This window comes from Anolis sagrei, chromosome 2 (genome assembly GCF_037176765.1).
Source record: "Anolis sagrei isolate rAnoSag1 chromosome 2, rAnoSag1.mat, whole genome shotgun sequence".
Lineage (NCBI taxonomy): Eukaryota > Metazoa > Chordata > Lepidosauria > Squamata > Dactyloidae > Anolis > Anolis sagrei.
Window position 1 is genome coordinate 180,197,061 of NC_090022.1, and position 18,685 is coordinate 180,215,745.

Genomic DNA, 18,685 nt, shown 5'->3' on the forward strand with positions numbered 1-18,685 from the left:
TTCTCGTAATATTCTACTATGTTCATAATGCATCTTATGTTGTCCTGCATTCGTCTATTCGGGAGGAACCCCCTTTGGTCCTCCTTAATTCTTGTTTTAAGTATTTCTTTGAATCTATTAGCGATAACACTTGCGAAGATCTTATAATCGCAGTTCAATAACGAGATGGGACGGTAGTTCTTGACATTCGTAGGGTCTGTATTCTCTTTGTGGAGTAGCGTTATGAAGGCCTCTTTCCATGATTCTGGCATGTTCTTCCCTTCCCTTATGTTATTCATAATCTCTGTTAAGTATGTTACCAGTTCCTTTTTGTGGAGTTTGTAATATTGGGCCGGGAAGCCATCTGGCCCTGGAGCTTTATTGCCTGGTGTGTTATCTATTGCCTTATTTACTTCCTCTACTTTAATTGGTGTATTTAGAAGTTCTCTTTCCTTTTCAGTAATTATAGTTATTTTTTGTTTCGAGATGAATGCAGTTATGTCTTCTTCTTTAGTCGGGTCTTTTTTGTAAAGTTTTTTGTAGAATTCCCTGAATTGTTTAGCAATATCGCCTTCCTTGGTGTAGTTTTTCCCTTCTTCAGTTATCAACGTTATCATTCTTTGCTGTCTCCTTCTAGCCAATTTCCTTGCGAGGAATTTTCCCGGTTTATTTGCTTCTGCAAAATAATGTGCTTTTAAGTATTTCAGATTGCGGGCCATCAGGCTTATCTGGGCTGCGTTTACTTCTTTTCTTAGCAGGTCAACTTCCAGGAGGATTTTTTTGTTTTTTGGCTGTTTTTTTAGTTGGTTTTCTTTCTCTTTTAGCTGGTCTGCCAGTTTCTCCTGTTTTTCTCTTCTATTCTTGTTTTTTATCGCTCCCTGTTGAATATAATGTCCGCGCATGACTGCCTTGCTAGCCTCCCATACTATCTCAAGTTTGGTGCCTTTATCTATGTTGTTCTCAAAGAAGTCTTTTAGTGCTTTTTTACTACTCTCTATGTCTTCTTCTTGTCTGATTAAGGTTTCGTTCAGCTTCCACCTCCTACTTCGTGTGCTGATTTTAATTTCTATTTTTAGCGGGCAGTGGTCCGTAATGGTTCTTGTGAGTATTTTAACTTTTTTAGTTTTAACTGCTAATGTGCTGGTTACCCAACACATGTCAATACGGGTCCAGGTATGGTGCCTTGCTGAGTAGTAAGTGTAATCTTTCGCTTCTGGGTTTTTAAGCCGCCAGATGTCGTGCAGGCCTAGATCTTTTTTCAGTAGTAGGAGGTCTCGCGGGAGTGTTCCGCACCTGACTTTTTTCCCTGTTTTATCCATTTTACTATCCAGCACCCCATTGAAATCCCCTAACACTACCAGGTCATCACACAGGTGTTCTGCTATCTTACTTCTCAGTTGTTTGACAAATGCAGTTTTTGTTCCATTGGGGGCATAGATGTTACATATAAGTATGTTTAGGTTGTTGATTTTTATTTTGGCCCCTATCATCCGCCCCTCACTATCCCTAAAGGCAAGTTCGGGATTCAGACTTTCTTTTATATATAATGCCACTCCTCTCTTTTTTTCGAGTGCAGAAGAATGTAATAGCTTCCCCAGGTGCTTGTTTTCTAGATGAGAGCTATGCTTCTGTGCTATGTGTGTTTCTTGAATAGCAATAACATCGCACTTAAGACTTTTAAGTTGGTTGAAAATAGATTTCCTTTTATTGGGTGTGTTTAATCCATTAACATTGTTAGACACGATCCTCAGCTCCATCTTTAAGATTTAAGTCTATCAAGTCCTTCATTGTCTGGTTTCTAGGGTGTTGTTTAGCGTAATTCTCTGGGGATGTGAGTCTAGCCCTTTTCTCTCCTTTTTTCATTCCAGATTTTCCTGAGGCACACAGGGTTTCAGTATCATTTTCTTCCAATTCTACACTGTTGTTTGTAGTGGAGTCTCTTTTCTGAGTTTTGTTGTCTTGTTCTTGTCCCCTGGTAATTACCTGATATAGGGCCTTCGCTTTATCCACTGATGTTATCCATACCTTTTCTCCTTTTATAGTTGCCATTATCCCTTCCTTCCTTTCCCATCGAAATTTGATTTGTTGCTTCTTCAGTTCGTCGGTCAGGAAGTAGTATGATTTCCTTTTGCTCATGATGGTGGCTGGCACTTCTCTTATTATGGCAACTTTTTTGTCTTTGTAGTATGTTGGTTGTTTGGCGTTGTTTTTCAGAATCTGGTCTCTTAGGTGTTTTCTTGTCAGGTGTACCACTATATCTTGTGTTGTTCCATTTTTCTTGGCGTAGTTGGTTTGTACTCGGTAAACTCTATCTATATTTGAGTTCATCTCCTCTATCGGCAAGTTTAGTAGTTTGGAGGTTATTTCGGCTATGATGTTTCTTAGGTTTTCTTGTTCATCCTCTTCGATATTCCTGATTCTTAGTTGATATTCTGTCTCCTTTATTTCCATCATCTCTTGCTGTCTAGTAAGTCTAGCTGATATCTCTTCTAGGGTGTCTAGTCTTTTCTTGGATTTTTCCTGAGCCTTTTTCAATGTTAGGCCATCCTTTTTTATTGCACTAATCTCATTTTGCATCCCGTCCAGATCTTTTTTGAATGTTGATAGTTCTTCTCTGATCTCCTCTTTCACCTTTCCCATTTCCTCCTGGATCATTTTTTCCATCCTAGCATGTTGCTTTTCTTGCGAGGACTTCATTTTCTCTTGGGTCTCCTGTAGCTTAGTTTGTGCCTCCTGCATCTTCACTTGAGTTGCTTGTATCTTAACTAGCTCCGCCATCAGGTCCTTGAGAGATACTTCACTTTCGTTTTCTTTTGGAGGTGGGTTTTCTTTTAGAGGTGGGTCTCCTTGTATCGAATGTCGTCTTGTTGTCAGCAATTTACTTTGCTTTGTTATATTATATTTTTCCATCTTTAGCTAATTTTCTTCTTTCTTCCTTTAAAATTGGTGGGTGTGCTTTTAATATGCTCTAATTAATTTCTTTTGCCTTTCTGGGGCTTTGAGTTGCTTCTATTGTGGTCTTGACTTGGTTTAATTAGGGTTCTGTTTGTTCTATTTCATCAAATTCTCAGTTTCTTCTCGTCTTGCGTAATTGACTTAAATCACACTTATTTCCCCAATATATAAGTGACAAATTGTGTTCAGTAAAGTTAAATTATTATGTTATTTCCTTTACATAATACTTTAAACGTTACACTTGTGTCTTAGTATATTACCATACTAGTCTTAAGCTTCGTTTACATATCCAACATTAATTCATTACACTATTAACTGTCTTTTTTACATCTATATGAGTATTTGAAAAAAACGTTTCTACTTTTATTATACTAAACTCCAGAACTTTATTATCAATATTAAATCACAATCCATTCATTCATTTACAAATATGTATAAAATTACAATTAGAACATTTACTCACTTAGTCTATATGCGGTCGTTTAGCTTCGCTCCTGGTTCTTATGCTCCCCAGGTTAGAGGTCCTTTCCTCCTTTCGGGGTTATGGTGTTCCTCTTTAGAGTCTTCAATGCTTCTTTGAAAGTATAGTCCTATTTGATTAGACCTGCTTGGGTTCTTGGCATTGACTTGTTGTCCTGGTTTGGGGGGAGGGGAGAGCGAGGAAGGGAGAGAAAAGAGAAAAGAGGGAAAAAAAAACGGGACTAGAGGGGAGGGGGGGGAAGGGGGAAGAGAGAGAGGAAGAAAAAGAAAAAAGAAAAAAACGGGGCCAGAGGGGAGGGGGGGAGGGGGGAAGGGGGTAGGGAGGGAGGGAAAGAAAGAAAAAAAAAAAAAAGAAAAAGGGAGAAAAAGAAAAAAAAAACGGGCCAGAGGGGAGGGGGGGGGGCTCTGTTTTCAGATTTCTTCGTCCTGCGCTTTATTCCTGCTTACGACCTCAGAGCCTTGAAGTCCTCCATTCTCCCTCTCTCTTCCTCTGCGGTGTTTCTTTGTGGTTTAAAGTTGTAGGCTTCTCCTCCTCAGCGGTATGTGGGGAGAGGGGAAGAGAGGGGAGTATGTTTCTTCACAGGGTAGTGAGAGTAGTAAGTGCTCTGCTCCCCAACCCTTCTTTACTCTCCCTTTTCTTCTTCCCTTCTTCCCCTCTTCCGTGTTCCAATGCTCCAATGCTCCAGCAAGCTGTCTTCACTTGTTCTTCCTTGTTTTCGGCTGCTCTTCTTTGCTTTTCGGCTTACTTTTCAACGTTTTCCAGCATCTTATTGTGCTTTCCGATGGCGCCCGGCAACAGCCTGTCTTTCCTCGCTGGCTGGAGCCTTCGCCTCTGCCGCCATTACCATCGTCAGAAGCACCCTCCGCGTTCGGTGGCTCGCTTCCTAATGGGTCCAGTAAGTAAGGATTAAGACTTTCTGGAACTTATATTGGAATAAGCCAATTTCCTTTGTCCTCTGTGTCCTTATTTTCTTAGAGTCAATTTGTTGTTCCTGTCTTGTTGCTTAAATGAGGCGGTAGGCTTGCATGTCGTCCTTTGCAGTCCGGCGTCTTTCCCCCCGGGGTGCTCCTTGGGGCTTTTCGAGGGGCTTCGAGGAGGCCCTTTTGGACCCCTTCTCGCACCTCAGGTCTACCCCACAAAGGTGTGTTGCCAACCCGACTCTTCCAGTCGTGGTTGGGGAGATTATCTCGCTCTCCCACCCTTTTGGGGGGTGAAATACAGTTCTTGAGCTCAGGAGCTCAAAGCTCTGCTGCTGCCTCCATCGTGCCTCACCGGAAGGTCCGTTATATTTGCAATTCTGATTAAATAGCCTTAGAGTCACATATCAATGTATCTTTGCTAGTCTATATAAATAAAAATGTAATGTTCGTTTGTGGGATTAACAGAACTCAAAAACCACTGGACGAATTGACACCAAATTTGGACACAAGACACCTAACAACCCAATGTATGTCCTTCACTCAAAAAAAAATGATGTTGTCATTTGGGAGTTGTAGTTGCTGGGATTTATTGTTCACCTACAATCAAAGGGCATTCTGAACCCCACCAACGTATGTCCTTCACTCAAAAAAAAATGATGTTGTCATTTGGGAGTTGTAGTTGCTGGGATTTATTGTTCACCTACAATCAAAGGGCATTCTGAACCCCACCAACGATTGAATTGAACCAATCGTGTTACATAGGACTCCCATGACCAACAGAAAATTCTGGAAGGGTTTGGTGGGCCTTGACCTTGAGTTTGGGAGTTGTAGTTCACCTACATCTAGAGAGCACTGTGGACTCAAACAAGGATGGATCTGGACCAAACTTGGCATGAATACTCAATATGCCCAAATGTGAACATTGGTGGAGTTTGGGGAAAATAGAATCTTGACATTTGGGAGTTGTAGTTACTGGGACTTATAGTTCACCTAGAATCACAGAGCATTCTGAACCCCACCAATGATAGAATTGGGCCAAACCTCCCACACAGAACCCCCATGTGGGCCACAGCAACACGTGGCAGAGGACGGCTAGTCTTCTATAAAAGAGGTTGCCAACCTATTCCAGTGACATCTGAGAAACCACAAACTAGGCAACCAATGCTTAAAATTTAGTTGATGGGGAAGAAGACCAATAAAAGATGGACATTTGTATTGGTACTTCTTGTGGCTATAATAATTTTATTCATTTTTAGATCCCTATAGTTTCTTCAGTGGGGATTAAAAGAAGGAGGATAATTTATTTACCAATTAAAATTAAACATATTTAAAATATATGCTCCAAAATATAATTAATGAAGAAATGCAGGCTGTTTTCCTGGAGGTCCTGGATTGCTTTCTGTATGCCTGCTCATACTAATGGGAACTGTGCATATATTTGGCAGCGCCTGCAAAACTACTTTGTTTAGTAAGCTGTACATGTATGCTTGGAGACTGAATGTAGCATTTCCACCAATACACAACAAAACTGTTTATGATATGATGATATCCTCTTTCATACACAAAAGAGGAGCCCCTTTCATTTAATTGTTGAATGGCGAGTGAACACCATGTCATGGATTCAATGGATCTTCAGACTTAAAAGAAGATTGAATTCAATGTTTCCTGGTGAGTTGAAATGGGGGCGGGGTGCAGCCCTTTAGAGTCCTAAGAGACAAAACTACTTAGGGCCCTTCCACACAGTCCTATAACCCAGATTATCAAGGCAGATAATCCACAATATCTGTTTTGAACTGGGTTATCTGAGTCCACACTGCCACATAACCCAGTTCATAGCAGATGTGGGATCTGATACAGCTGTGTGGAAGGGGGCCTCAGCTTGCTAAAATACGAGAGACATGTTTTTTTAATGGTGTCCAGTTACACTACTGGGACGAAAAGTAAACAAAATCCCCTCTAAACTTACTCCAGTCTCTGTATTTGGATTGAATTAATGGAAGTAGTAGCTTACAATATATAACAGGTGTATGTATCCATGTTTTTTATTTTATTTCTTTACATAATTTATATTCTGCCCTTCTCACCCCGCAGGGGACTCAGGGCGGATTACAATGTACACATACATGGCAACATTCAATGCCAATTAGACATACAACATATAAAGACATACACAGAGGCTATTTAACTTTTTCTGGCCACCAGGGGAGCTGTCACTTTCATCGTCCATCTGCGATGCTGATGAAGTACTTCCGCATTCCCCGCATGCTTTTGCTGGAGTGCTTTTTGCTGGAGTCTTTTTTATGACCTCATAAATTAGTTAAATTAGCCTCCCCACACAAGGTGGTACCTAATTTTTCTACTTGACAGATGCAACTGTCTTTCGGGTTGCAAAGGTCGACAACAAGCTACACAATTGGTCGGACGCTCACTCCGACTCGGGCTGGCTTCGAACTCATGACCTTTTGGTCAGAGTGATCTTAATGCAGCTGACACTCAGCCAGCTGCGCCACAATCCCGGTGCAGGAGGGGGGGGCAGTCTGATATCACTGGGGAGGGAGTTCCATAACCAAGGAACCACCAGTGAGAAGGCCCTGTCTCTCGTTCCCACCAGTCGTGCTTGCATGTGTCTTCAAGCAGCCTGTTGATTTATGGCATCCACATGAATTTCATAGGGTTCTCCCCCCCCCCCCCAAAATAATTAGAGGTGGTTTTGCAAGTTCCTTCTACTGAAATATAGTTTACAGCATGTAGCATTTGTTGGTGGTCTCCTATCCATACACTACTCAGGATTGATCCTGCTTAGTTTACAAGATTAGATCAGATCTGTGTTTTTAGGGTATTTGGGCATCATCAATACTTAGGTACCGTAAGTCTAATACATTAAATTAGTTATTTATTTATTATTTATTTACTATATTTCTATCCCGCTCTCTCTCACCCAAAGGAGACTCAGAGCGGTTTACAGATGGCAATATTCAATGCCGCATAATCAAAGCAAATATACAATACAATGCATTACAAAAATAATAAAGTAGATAAGTAATAAACAGATAAAAACATATAAATACAATAAAACTGTTAAATACATGAGACCTAATCCTAAAGACATAATTTGTGTTGCTGCATCATGATGATTCCGTATTACTCTTTATTTCTTAATGTTCATGTTTTTAATTGTTATATTTACTATTTTTTATTTTATGATGCGGCATTGAATTATTGCCAACCCCTGAGTCCCCCTAGGGGTTGAGAAGCGTGGGGTAAAGATGGTCAAAATAAATAAATAAATAAATAAATAAATAAATAAATACTCCCCAAATGCCTGAGTCTATAGCCAGGTCTTCACTGTTTTCCTGAAAACCAGGAGAGCGTGGGGAGGGGGTGGCAGTCTGATATTACTGGGGAGGGAGTTCCATAACCGAGGGACCACCAGTGAGAAGGCCCTGTCTCTCATTCCCACCAGTCGCGCTTGCAATGGGGATGGGACCGAGAGCAGAGCCTCCCCAGCAGATCTTAACGCTCTAACTGGTTAATAGGGAGAGATACGTTCAGACAGGTAAGTTGAGCCAGAGCTGTTAGAATGAGCAAGCAGATCTCCTTGATACCAGTGCCTTTCCCTATGATATGAAACAGTATTAGGATCTCATCACATTTACATCCTAAGACATTTGTCAGCCAGTTGAGGTATGGATGGGCATGTAGCCCATCACACAACATACCTCAACTTCCGGTGGAGGCCTCACATAAACCATGACAATGATGACAACTACTAATATTGTTGGCCCCAAACTTTTCCAAACATCATGGTTCCTTGAATATACTTATGCTGATTGTCTTTGAAGAGATTTTTTTGACTACATAAATAATAACACTGTGGCTATGTACACACTATTAGTATATGCCAGGTATAGACCAAGGGATGAATGTGGCTCTCCTAAGATTTCTCAAAGGAGAGAATGCCTCTAGACCATGGCCATATAGCCCGGAAAAACCTACAACAACCCAGTGATTCCGGCCATGAAAACCTTCGACAATACATTTCTCAGATGGCTATGCTAAAATCCTCTATGATTCCTTTCTCCGTGGTTTTCACAAACAAAGACTTCTTCGAAAGCTTAGCTCTTGGCATCTAGACCTACACTTCAAAAGAAACTGGTACTTTTGATCTTAACATTGTGCCTTTGATGCCACCCACTGCTGGAATGTGGCTCCCAGGAACATGTCTGGAATTGAATTCGATTCCTTGGGCTGAAAGATGTTGCCCACCATTGGGATCTAAAAAAATGAGCTGTGCAACCAAATGTTGCACTACAGAATGCTGCTTTTAATAACTGGAAACAGACCAGACCTTCCCTCTCCTTAGCAGATTTTTTTCACTTTAACAGGCAGAGAACAGGATGCTATTTTAGTTGGGATTTACTCTAGTGTAGATCTTTCCTTTCCCCAAAGTTGTCTTGCACATCTGCAAATACCGTGGCATCTCCAAGCCTGCTGATACTTTCTTCTTGTGTATGGATAAAACCATTTTCCTCCATACAGACTGGCACTCAAGAAAATGTGTTTACTTATACGATGAATGAATACTGATTAGCTAAAACTCTGTTTTGTTCAATACATGCTCAGCATGCTATTTGACAGACCTATCGGTTTTAGACATTTTGTGGCCTTGGATAAAACATTGCTGCAAATAAGGCTAATCCTAATTCACTTAATAGCGGCTTATGAAACACTCTGTCATAAAGTGGCATAATGCACTTTTGTGATCCATTTTAAGAGGCCTACATTTCAGTAGGAACATACAAGCATTTTTCAAAATAAAAACAAAAATAAATAAACTGTCTTGACCCTGTCTACCATACAAATGAAACTCTGCCAAAACATATAAATGTTTAATTTAAAATGGTAATATTATCTTTTTTGGAATTTTAATTGTGTTTTATATGGTTTTTAAAATACCAAATTGTCACTAGATTGTTATTTAGCCTTTGAATACTTTTTAGAAAAAAATAAATAAGAATTCAGATGTAGTGTGGTTTTGTTTGGTATCCATTAGGTTTTGGTTCCAGGACACTCTGGAGATACCAAAATCCTTAGATGCTTAAGTCCCATTATACACAATGGCATGATAAAATCATTTCTTTTATATAAAATGGCAAAATCAAGGTTTGCTTTTGGAAAAAGAAATTTGGAGGTATTAATATTTGTTATGCTTTGAATACTGGACTTCGTGGATACTGAGGGCTGAACTGTAGTTATCAATCAATCTTAACAATAACATTTGTTGCTGTAATGCTTGAAAACAGTCCTCTTTCAGTACAACCAGCATGTCTTAAGGCTTACATATGGCTTCACAGTGTAATAAGTATATAACATTATTGTTGCTATCGCTATGTGTCTTCAAGTCATTTTTGATTCACGGCAACCCTAAGGTGTACCTATAGTGGGATTTCCTTGGGAAGATTGTTGAGAAGGAATTTGTCACAGGGGAATTGCAGACAGGAAACAATCAAGACCAGCTAACACCTTCCAACAAAGGATTCCCCAAGGCAGGAAGCAGTCAGGCTTTGAAACTGCAAGGCCATTCAATGCTAATCAAGGTGGTCAATTGCAACATTCACACTTGCTTCAAGCAGACAAAAGTTCTTTCTCCCATGCTGGACATTCCACAGATATATAAACCTCACTTGCCTAGTTTCCAACAGACCTCACAACCTCTGAGGATGCCTTCCATAGGTGTGGGCAAAACATCAGGAGAGAATGCTTCTGGAACATGGCCAGACTGCCTGGAAAACTCACAGCAACCTAGCATATGTCATTGTCTTCCTTTTAGACTCAGGGACCATAATAAGGGAGATCACCCAGCAGGTTTCCATGGCCACTGGGGATTTGAACCTTTGTCCAGCACCACAGCACATTGGTTCTCTGCTATAATATAATAATTTACTAGAATTAATGAGTTTAGGTTGGCTTTTTGATAAAGGACTTCAGGGAGCCTCTTGTTCCCCTATAAAAGAAACATCTACACTGTCTTAGGATGAATATGCCTCTCATGCCTCTCATGTATATTATTATAATTCTTAGCCACACAACACTCATTGGCCACAAATTATGAAGGGTAAATCTATATAAATAAAAATGTAATGTTCATTTGTGGGATTAACATAACTCAAAAACCACTGGACGGATTGCCACCAAATTTGGACACAATACACCTACTAACCCAAGGAATGACCATCACTAAAAAAATTGATTTTGTCAATTGGGAGTTGTAGTTGCTGGAATTTATAGTTCACCTACAATCAAAGAGCATTCTGAATTCCACAGGATGAAATAATTGAACCAAACATGGCATACAGGACTCCCATGACCAACAGAAAACACTAACCTTGAGTTTGGGAGTTGTAGTTCATCTACACCCAGAGAGCACTATGGACTCAAACAATGATGGTTCTGGATCATACTTGGCATGAATACTCAATATGCCCAAATGTGAACATGATGGAGTTTGGGGAAAATAGACCTTGACATTTGGGAGTTGTAGTTGCTGGGATTTATAGTACACCTACAATCAAAGAGCCTTCTGAACCTCACAAACGACAGAATTGGGACTAACTTCTCACACAGAACCCCCATGACCAACAGAAAATACTTAAGGCCATGTGGCCCAACTCCCTTCACCAGGGCAAGAAAACATAATCAAAGCTCTCCTGACAAAGAACCATCCAGCCATAGATATAGATAGATATGATGATGATGATGATGATGATGATGATAATAATAATAATAATAATAATACTTTATTTATGCCCTGCTCCCCAAGGGACTCGGTGATTCACACACAAAGAGATATAATATTGTAGATTTAAAAGGGACCCCTAAAGGACAATATATGTTGTATGTTCCAGAGTAGACAAACTAGACAATCTCTGCATCAACACTGACAAAGAAACAACATGAAATACTTTTAACCCACAAGCATTACATATATTAGAAACCAACATTTTCTCGTTACTTTATTTTCCAGTTCACGAGACTGGGCCACAGCAACGCGTGGCAGGGGACAGCTAGTACCCTATATAGATAGGTACTAAGATAGATAGATAGATAGATAGATAGATAGATAGATATAGAGAGAAACAGCACCAATTCACAAGTCACCGTTCAAACTCCTGAGCACCTGAACTCCCTTGAGTTAAAGAGAAATTGGGGCATACTTCTTTGGAAAACTGGATAAAGGGGATATACAGAGAAAAGGCAGCTGTATACTTAGATTTTCTCCTTTCACGTTTTGGAGTGTATCAGTGACAGTTTACAAGGAGGACCAGCAGCAGTTCAAGATCAATTGCAAATGCCTCTATGAAGAAATAGCAAGCATGACAGTAGTGCTTCTGAAATAAAATACGTAGTAGTTTCTGGAATTGCTCTGGTAGCATATTGAGCAATCCTTTACACTTTGCACCGTATTAGCTTGACAGATGGATTCAAAGTACTGTACCGATCAATATGTACGATACTTAAAGCAAACACATTTGGAAAGCACTAATGGAAGAACGCTCTCTCTTTCTCTATCCCGGATTGCTTCTTTAAAATGGTATTGTATTGTTTTGTTTTTTAAAATGTCGATATTTATGAACAGAAGTTTGAAAACCTTTCATTAGGTTTTTAAAACAGACTTCCCAAGTGCACATGTATTTCGTCAGGCTCCCCCACATAAAAGGGACACTTTGTTCCTTGCTCACACTCTGTTATCAGTAGCAGTTCCTTCACAGGAATCAATAGCTGATGATCAGCCAAGATTCGTTTATGGAGTTGCTTCAGTTTAACAATGAAGTTGTCTTTCTCTTCCTACAGCTTCATCAATCCTGTCTTAGTTGGGAAGCTCAGAATACCTTGAAAAGTAAGAGGTTTTGCTTACATTATACATTTTCCTTCCAATGCACAACATCAATAACCCCCCATTCTTCCCACAGTTGTGTGTCCAGCAACCCAACTGTCTCAGTTTTTCTACCTGTGCCTTTTATATCTAACTCCCCACCCCCAATACAGATAACACAAAACCTAATGTGTCCAGAGAAGGGCGACTAAAATGATCAAGGGTTTGGAGAACAAGCCCTATGAGGAGCGGCTTAAAGAACTGGGCATGTTTAGTCTGAAGAAGAGAAGGCTGAGAGGAGACATGATAGCCATGTATAAATATGTGAGAGAAAGTCATAGAGAGGAGGGAGCAAACTTGTTTTCTGGTGCCCTGGAGACAAGGATGTGGAACAATGGCTTCAAACTACAGGAAAGGAGATTTAATCTGAACATTATGAAGAACTTCCTGACTGTGAGAGCTGTTCAGCAGTGGAACTCTCTGTACCGGAGTATGGTGGAGGTGCCTTCTTTGGAAGCTTTTAAACAGAGGCTGAATGGCCATCTGTCGGGGGTGCTTTGAGTGTGATTTTCCTGCTTCTTGGTAGGGGGTTGGACTGGATGGCCCATGAGGTCTCTCCCAACTGTATAATTCTATAGCAGTGTGTTCTTCCAGGATTTTATCTTCCCTCAGCCCAAATTTTAGACCACAATTCTCAGCATTGAGGATCATTGACCATAATGGATGAGGGCAATGTGAGTTATCATCCAAAATACTGAGAGGGTACCACACAAGAAAAGGCTGGACTAGAGATAAACAAGTTGAGGACGGTACTATTTTGCAAAGCGCTTCATGAATTAATGGTTCAACTAGTATATAAATAATATCATTGCTTCTGAATGAAACAGAGAGTGTTTGAGGACCGGGACATCCGTAGGGATACCAAGGTGCTTGCTTATAAAGCTATTGTCCTCCCAACCCTGCTATACGACTGTGAGACGTGGACTGTCTACAAACGTCACATGCAACTCCTGGAACGATTCCATCAGTGCTGCCTTCGAAAAATCCTGCAAATCTCTTGGAAAGACAAGCGGACAAATGTCAGCATGCTGGAAGTAGCAAAGACCACCAGCATTGAAGCGATGGTCCTCCGCCATCAACTCTGCTGGATCGGCCATGTTGTCCGGATGTCTGACCACCGTCTCCCAAAGCAGTTGCTCTACTCTGAACTCAAGAATGGAAAACGGAACATTGGTGGGCAGGAAAAGAGATTTAAAGATGGGCTCAAAGCCTACCTTAAAAACTCTGGCATAGACACTGAGAACTGGGAAGCCCTGGCCCTTGAGTGTTCCAGGTGGAGATCAGCTGTGACCAGCAGTGCTGCAGAATTTGAAGAGGCACGAATGGAGGGCGAAAGAGAGAAACGTGCCAAGAAGAAGGCGCATCAAGCCAACCCCGACCGAGACCACCTTCCACCTGGAAACCAATGCCCTCACTGCGAGAGAAGATTCAGGTCAAGAATAGGGCTCCACAGTCACCTACGGAACCACCAGAACACTGATCCTGAAAGACTATCCTACTCGGCCAACGAGGGATCGCCTAAGTAAGTAAGTACTATTCATATATGGATGTGAATAACATTTTGTTAATATTACATCACAGATCACAAATTAATTGTTGATCCAGTTTAACAAAGTAGCTCTCTGTGGGTAACACATTGCTTAAAAGATTAGTAAGAACCAATATAGATTACTGCAATGCTCCCTATGTGGGGTTGCCTCTGAAGACTGCCCAGAAACTGCAATTAGTCCAGCGGTCAGCAGCCAGGCTACTGACGGGAGCTGGGTACAGGGAGCGCACAACTCCCTTGCTGCACCAGCTCCACTGGCTGCCAATTAGCTTCCGAGCACAGTTCAAAGTGCTGGTTTTAACCTATAAATCCCTATACGGTTCCGGCCCAGTTTATCTGTTCGAACGTATTTTCCCTTATGAACCATCAAGGACATTAAGATCTTCCGGAGAGGCCCTGCTCTCGGTCCCACCATCTTCGCAAGCGCATTTGGTGGGAATGAGAGACAGGGCCTTCTCTGTGGTGCCCCCTCGGCTATGAAACTCTTTCCTGAGCGAGTTTAGATCTGCCCCCTCCTTCTTGTCCTTCAGGAGGCTAGTGAAATCCTGGTTATGGTAAGAAGCATTCCCAGAATAATGGCTGAGACTGATTACAGACCAAAGTGAGTGATCACATATGTGGACCGAGTTGAACATGATTTTACCTTGGCGATTTGGTATATATGTATTTTATCTATATGTATTTTTATCTTGTATTGTTGTATGATGTTTTAACTTGTATTAGTAGCATTGAATCCTTGCTGTAAGCCAGTCTGAGTCCCTCTACGGAGGTGAGAAGATCGGGATCTAAAAGTTTTAAATAAATAAATAAATAAAATACCTGTATGTTAGAATGCTGTCTAAAATGTGTTTTTTTTTTAATAGAGGAGGAATATTTTCCTTCCTTTCTGGCAATTCTAAGTATTCTGCCTGTTTGACAGAAATGCTATTGAGTTCTGTTTCTTCCAAGTAGTTCTGCACAGGAAACGATGCAAATGCCCAAGTACTGAATGTGTCTTTTCATTATCACTGGCTAAATGTGTGTGCTTTTCTGCTAGAATTACACTTAATCTGGATGGAAGGCAATCACGGAAAAATACAAGGGCCATGCTTCTGAACCACTGACTGTGCTTAGCACCGGAGAAGAACTATGGAGGGGAAAAGGCAACAGTGTTTACACATCTTTAAAATATTAGAACCTAAGGTTACTTGAGTTTATTATGTTCTGGGATCATAAGCTGCTGGGTTGTATGCAGTGTGCATTTTAGCACAAATAGTAATTTTCTTTACCTCTCAGATGTTTGTAGACAGCAAAAACAAGGGAAATATATGGCAGGGGGCCAATGAGCTGCAACTTGTGATTCTAATCTTTATAGACTGGCATTAACACAGATCTTTTATGCCCTAGTCAACTTAATATAGAAGCTTCCAACAACAGTGCCCTTATGTCAGCATTTCCATTACAGAACCTCAGATCTTTGGCATGTTCAACTTGGCCAACTCATTGCATTTTTTTAAATTAAAAAACCTCAATTAAATATAGAAATCCTGATTCATGAAAGCGAAACTTATCTTGAAGAGAGACAAACAAGATCAGAAATGTGGCTTATTGTGTTGTCTCAACTGGTTTCAGATTGCCTCTTAATGGAAATTAACCATTTTGCTACATACGATCATGGTATCCTTCTGGGTCAACTCTCTGGGATGGGTCTCGGGGGCATGGTTTTGTCGTGGCTCCGATTCTTCCTGGAGGGATGATCCCAGATGGTGAAGCTGGGAGACGCCTGCTCAGACCCCTGGCCTTTGACCTGTGGGGTCCCGCAAGGCTCTATTCTGTCTCCCATGCTTTTCAACATCTACATGAAACCGCTGGGAGAGGTCATCCAGAGTTTTGGAGTTAGGTGCCACCTCTATGCAGATGACACACAACTCTATTACTCATTTCCACCCAACTCCAAGGAGGCGTCTCGGGTGCTGGACGAGTGCCTGGCTGCTGTGTCTATCTGGATGAGGAAGAACAAGCTGAAGATCTATCTCGACAAGACAGAGGTCCTCCTGGTCGATCGTAAACCTGATCGGGGTATGGGGTGGCAACCTGTGTTGGATGGGGTTACACTCTCCCTGAAGCCACAGGTCCACAGCTTGGGAGTCCTCTTGGATGCATCGCTTACGCTTGAGGCTCAGGCGTTGGCGGTGTCCGGGAGGGCTTTTGCACAATTGAGACTCGTGTGCCAACTGCGACTATACCTCGCGAAGGCTGATCTGGCCGGGGTGGTCCATGCCTTGGTCACCTCTAGATTGGACTACTGTAATGCGCTCTACGTGGGGCTGCCCTTGAAAACGGCTCAGAAATTCCAACTGGTCCAACGGGCAGCGGCCAGGATGTTAACTGGTGCTCCTTACAGAGAGAGGTCAACCCTCCAGTTTAAGGAGCTCCACTGGCTGCCGTTTATTTTCCGAGCCCAATTTAAGGTGCAGGTGCTTACCTACAAAGCCCTGAACGGTTTGGGACCATCCTACCTGCATGACCGCATTTCCGTTTATGAACCCACACGCACTCTTCATTCATCCGGAGAGGCCCTGCTCGTGATTCCGCCTAAATTACCGAATGCTGAACCATAGTTAGATTTTTGCCAAGGACTTGACTTCTTCAGTTAACAACCTTCTTGAAATATACTCTGGAATGACTGGATGTTTTGTTTGGAAGTACATACAAATGTTTTCTCCTTCCTGCAAAGTATTATAAATTTATTTCCTGTTATGCTTGATAATTATATCCTTAGTTTGGCTAAATTTTACTCAGAACTGTGAATGTAATCTGAAATGGCAATGAATTTTTAAAACTTATTTTCATTATATTCTGGCCTATAAAGAATTGCAAAATAATGTGTGATGATACATTTGTACACAAGCTACTCTTAGATACAGGTCATATCTATATAATAGCAGTATTGTGGAGAATATAAATTTCAATATAAAAAAGATTCCCTACTTTAGATGAGCTCTTCAGTTGAATGCAGCTTAATATATAATGGCAAAAGACATCTGCTATTATCCAGCTGGCCTTTGTATTCTTTGGCTATTAATTTGTCAAATGCCATTGTCATTATTCATTGCTGTCAAGGATGTATACACTAGAAAATTGCCTCTCAGTTCCCATTTGATAAATGGTCAGTTCTGAAACACTCATTTAAAAATATTTCCTATGATGAGGCCAAGGAGTGCATTAACTTATATTGTTTTCATTATCTGTAGAGGTTTCATATGTTACTTCCAGTGGATCAGCATTTTTAGCATTATGTTTCTAAATTCCCTCTGACTGTAGTAGCATATAATCTGCACTCTTAAAATGGAAATCGCTTTTGCCAATTGCTTCCCAAAGGGATAGCTTCTGAGAATATTGTTTAGCTTTACTGATGACAAAGTCAAATCTCTCCAAATAAGATAGCACTGACTCATGTAGAAATGTAGTACATTATTATCTAATATTAATTTGCTTATTGTTTATTTTAAAAATTAGAGTCATGTGAGGCATAAGGTTTCATGGACTGAAGCCTGGTTTATCACAAAAGCTCAGGCCATATAAACATTAGATTGAACAATACCATAATAAACCAGTTATGATGTCAGAAGTCTGTAGTTGTTTTTGCTTCAGTTAGATCCACATGGTACTTGTTGGAATTCAACCCCACTGCCCAAGTCTCAAGTCCTCAATGAGGAACAGTTACCCGTATATTCCGGCATATAAGACAACTGGGCGTATAAGACGACCCCCAACTTTTCCAGTTAAAATATAGAGCTTGGGATATAATCGCTGTATAAGACTACCCCTCTTCCAACACACTTCAAATAAGAATTGTAAAAGCATCGGAATTGATTTCAATATGGTAATTTTCCTATTGCTGTCCCTCCTTCTCTGCCCCTCAGATCTCGCACCTGCACCACTTCACTGCAGTCTTCAGGAACGAGATCTGAGAGGCAGAGGAGGAGGTACGGTAATAGGATACAAGGGAGGGCCAGACAGGTAAAAGAGATGTGTTTTTCTGGGCCCAGAGCCACTCTATCTCTTTTTTCCATACTCCAGGCGCCCCGTACACCTGCAGCTTGCTCCACCCTTCACTTACGCCTTCCCGGTGAGGCGCTCCTTCACCTCACCATCGGGACTGCATTAAGTCCATGAATCCTGTTGAATGGATTTTCTTCTACCATACTTGTACAGCATCGCCTTTAATGCTTTTATACAGTCGCTGCATAAGTCAAGGATGCGGCCACTGCCATTTTTGAGCTCCCCCCACAATATGCAGCAACCACAGATTCTTCAATCCGGATTGGAAGTTTTAGCACCCGCTCTATAAGACGTCTCCCAGCGTATAAGACTATTCCCGCATATAAGACGACTCCCAAACATAAGGCTACTCCAAGGTATAATACTACCCTCACGTATAAGATGACCTCTGACTTTTGTGAAGATTTTCTTGGGTTAGAAAGTGGTCTTATACGCCAGAATATACAGTAGTTTAGTATCCTGTATGACAATTGGGACTGCATCTATTTCCTCTCTCCTCTCTGTTTCTGCTCTCATTCTGATTGGTTCAGTTTTCAGGAGGAGCTTGAAGACGTGGTTGTTCCAGTGTACCTTCCTGGATTAATGATCCCATAGCACTTTGTCCCTCTAAAGCACTTTACATTTTTTAGGTCTGCCCATATGTCTCTCCACAAACGCCACTATCACCTGTTCGTCCATGTTCAGCACTATTTCCAATTTTAATTTTACATTTGGCCTTCCCATAGTTTTAATTGTATGTTGTCGTGTTGATAATGTTATACGTTTACGTTTTATTTTAATTGCTTGTATTGTTGTGATCATTGCTTGTATTGTGTGTTTGGGCT

At 41.1% G+C, this 18,685-nt stretch overlaps 1 protein-coding gene across 1 annotated transcript in view; it reads right to left on the reverse strand.

The window, feature by feature from the left end:
* The window catches only part of PITPNC1 (phosphatidylinositol transfer protein cytoplasmic 1), a 259,261-nt gene that overhangs the window by 70,873 nt on the left and 169,703 nt on the right, over positions 1-18,685 (reverse strand). The window lies entirely within an intron of this gene.